The following is a 3,196-nucleotide window of genomic DNA, read 5'->3' as shown; positions in this document are numbered from 1 at the left end:
TAAAGGCACTTGAATACCTCCAAACTAGCTTCAAAGGTAACGTACAGTTGTATACTGATAGCCTATCAACCCTAAAAGCAATCAGCAATCCAAATAATCGGAACCCAAATATATTAAGAATTAAAGAAATGCTAAGCAAAATAGCAAAACAGGTGAAAATAACGTTAACTTACATTAAAGGTCACAGTGGCAATGTCGGTAACGAAATAGCGGACGAAATGGCTAAAAAAGCCGCAAAATATGGCGAAAAAATTGACTGGCCTATTTCACTACAATTTATCAAAAAACAGCTCAATAGTAACCTAAGAAATCATTGGAATGTTGAGTGGCAACAACAAGGAAATGAAAGCTACACATTCCAATGTATAAAGAATATTTACAAAATTCCGGACCACTTTCCCACCAATTATTACACGTCACAGTTTGTCACTGGACACGGTAGATTTCCGTTTTATTTTCATAGGTTCGCCATTGGAAATAATAACATATGTAAATGTAACCTACCAGCAGACAGTTTTGATCACTATTTACAGGACTGCCCAATAACAAACAAACACAGAGAACAACTTCTTGATATTCATAGATATTATCTCGTAAGACGGAAACCGGAGCTAATACAACATACAAAAACATTAAAAATTTGAGAAGAAATGACAATACAAGTTAACGCTAATATTCAACAGTACTAACCCCTCAAATATTTTGTCACAATTTCACTCACACGCAGAAACAAAGTCAGCGGCAAATAACGCGATAATAGCCTTTAGATCGTTTGTATTTACCATTGTTCTTCAGTAAGTCATTTTCTTTGTAATTATCTTGTTTAATCACCTTTTTACGTTTTTTTAAATTTTAAATCCATACATCCATTTTCAATTTTCTAATTTACCCGTTATACCTCGGTGGAACGGGAAGGGTTTCAGTTCTTGAGCCCGTTTAATAAAGTCTTGGTGCCATAGGGAGCTTAAGAGGGTTCAGCGCTGTTTGACCACTCTCGACATGTTGTAGATACTCGAGTCACGGCGCGGGGATTAAAAAGAAGGTCCCCTTCACCCCGAGAAGTCAGACTGGCGCTGGCTACCACCGCCAAGCACACAGGAAAAAATTACATTGACATAAATACCCCAGAAAGCGGGGGGGGGGGGGGGGGAATCGCCCCGCCGGTAGCGTAGTGGTTATCACACCAGACCAATATTCTGGAGGTCGTGGGTTCGGATCCCACCTGGCGGGCATTTTTTCTCCGCTTTCTTTCTTTCTTTCCAAATTCTTTATCTGTTTCAATGACATACCACAACCTCCCCTTTGCTTTCCGGGGTTTTCTTGACTGCCAACCCTTATCTCTCTCTCTCTCTCTCTCTCTCTCTCTCTCTCTCCCCCTCTCTCTCTCTCTCTCTCTATATATATATATATATATATGTATATATATATATATATATATAATATATATATATATATATATATATATATATATATATATATATATATATATATATATATATATATATATATATATATATATATATATATATATATATATATATATATGTTGTAGGCATTGGGAGTGCACTGCTCTGATATTTATGCGTGGCAGTGACATGATCATTGTTATGTGTAGTGTGTTACACGGCGCGTCAGTCCCCCTGTTCCTTCTACCCATCCAAACCCATCGCCACTGTCATCTGTGTTTAACCATCTTCATCCCGCGCGTGGTTCCGTCTTTCGGTGGCCTGTGCTCGGCAGCCTAATTAAAAGTGGTCGTTGTGCATCTCGGAACTCTGCCTCTCAAGTGGTAGAGGGTACGCTCGATTACTCCGTCTACCTCTCTCGGTCGCACCGCTGGAGCTTCGATGAGGTCGGTGATTGCCATTGGAAGACATCCCCGTGCAGCACGAAAGCAGCCGTGGTGCTGCCAACGCAGCAGCTCCTGCTCAGCCTGCCTTCACTATCACCACTCCTTAGCCTGATACTGGGCACTTCGCTGGCCTACGGGGCGATGATGTGGAAGAGTGGCTCGACCACTACAATCGAGTGATTTCGTACAACCGGTGTGATGACATGTTCAAGCTACAGAGCGTTGCTTTATCCATAACCGAAGTAGCGAAGACGTAGTTCTTTGACAATCGGGAAACCTTCGACGATTGGCCGAGTTTCACCCAAGAGTTACGAAAGATTTTTGGTACATCGTCTGGTCGCTCCGAGGCCAAAAAAAAAACGACGCTCGTGTGCACCAGGGGGCCGAGGACTCGCCACCAGGGGGCCGAGCCGTTCAAGTACAGTCCACATGGGCTCTGTATTTTCTCACTTTCTGTGGCAATAATTCCATGACCACCTCGGAAAGGATCACTGCAAAGCGTGTCGCCAACTATCGGCTGCCTGACGACACCAAATTTTGGAAGATAGGAGCCCTGGCTGGCCTTTCTCAGCCAACGTTTCCATCGCAAGCGGCCCAGCCCAGCTAACCCTACTTCGAACATCGGCGCACCGAGAAACGGCGGCGACGGCCGCCTCCCCGCCTAGACTCACGGGTGACCTTCCCCCGAGGACCGGAGTCGCAAAATGGAGGGCGTCGAAGTGGAAGGTGAGCCCATCTCGCCTGAAGAAATTACGGAGGAGGCCGGCTGGCTCACAAGCCATCGTCGACGTGGCGCTCGCGCCATCGCTAACATGAATCTGACCCCGGGGCTCCCTCGTGGGCAAGACGCTGGCGGCGCCCGGTCAACGAACCAGAGGCCACGTGCACAACAGCAACTGCGCAGGCAACGGCGGACGCCTCGCCAACCGCACCTGCCAAAGGAAGACATAAAGATCGTGCTGCGGCCGAGAGAGGGCCTGGACGTCACCAAGATCAGCCTCTCTGGTCTTCGCGACGGCGTGCTAAACGCGGCCGGCCTCGAATGCGAGGAAACGGAGGAAGACGTCCTCCGCATCCACACAGCCAAGAACATCATCGTTGCAAGTACCCCCAGCATGGAGCAGAGAAGTACAACGCCATCAGAGTGCTCCGCATCGGAGAGAAGAGCTTGAGGTCCGCGTACCTGGCGCCGCCAGAAGACACCGCCAAAGGGGTGATACACAACATCCCTGAATATGACAGCGCCGAAGCTATAACGAAGAGTCTCGTCTACAAGAAAAACCCCACGATTCTGCAAGCAAGAAGGATGGGCCGGGCCAACTCGGTCATCATCGTTTTCGAAGG

General features: G+C 46.9%; 1 non-coding gene across 1 annotated transcript; it reads left to right on the top strand.

Annotated features, from left to right (window-relative positions):
- The first annotated feature begins 1,157 nt into the window (after positions 1-1,157).
- Positions 1,158-1,230, top strand: Trnai-aau (transfer RNA isoleucine (anticodon AAU)). The gene has a single exon. It is a non-coding gene; the product is annotated as a tRNA-Ile (tRNA).
- The last annotated feature ends 1,966 nt before the right edge of the window (positions 1,231-3,196 follow it).

Source organism: Haemaphysalis longicornis, unplaced genomic scaffold (assembly GCF_048455015.1).
Source record: "Haemaphysalis longicornis isolate Haplotype H1 unplaced genomic scaffold, Haemaphysalis longicornis Haplotype H1 scaffold_1, whole genome shotgun sequence".
NCBI classification, from domain to species: domain Eukaryota; kingdom Metazoa; phylum Arthropoda; class Arachnida; order Ixodida; family Ixodidae; genus Haemaphysalis; species Haemaphysalis longicornis.
Note: the sequence above shows the minus strand (reverse complement) of the source record. Positions and strands in the feature narration are given on the sequence as shown.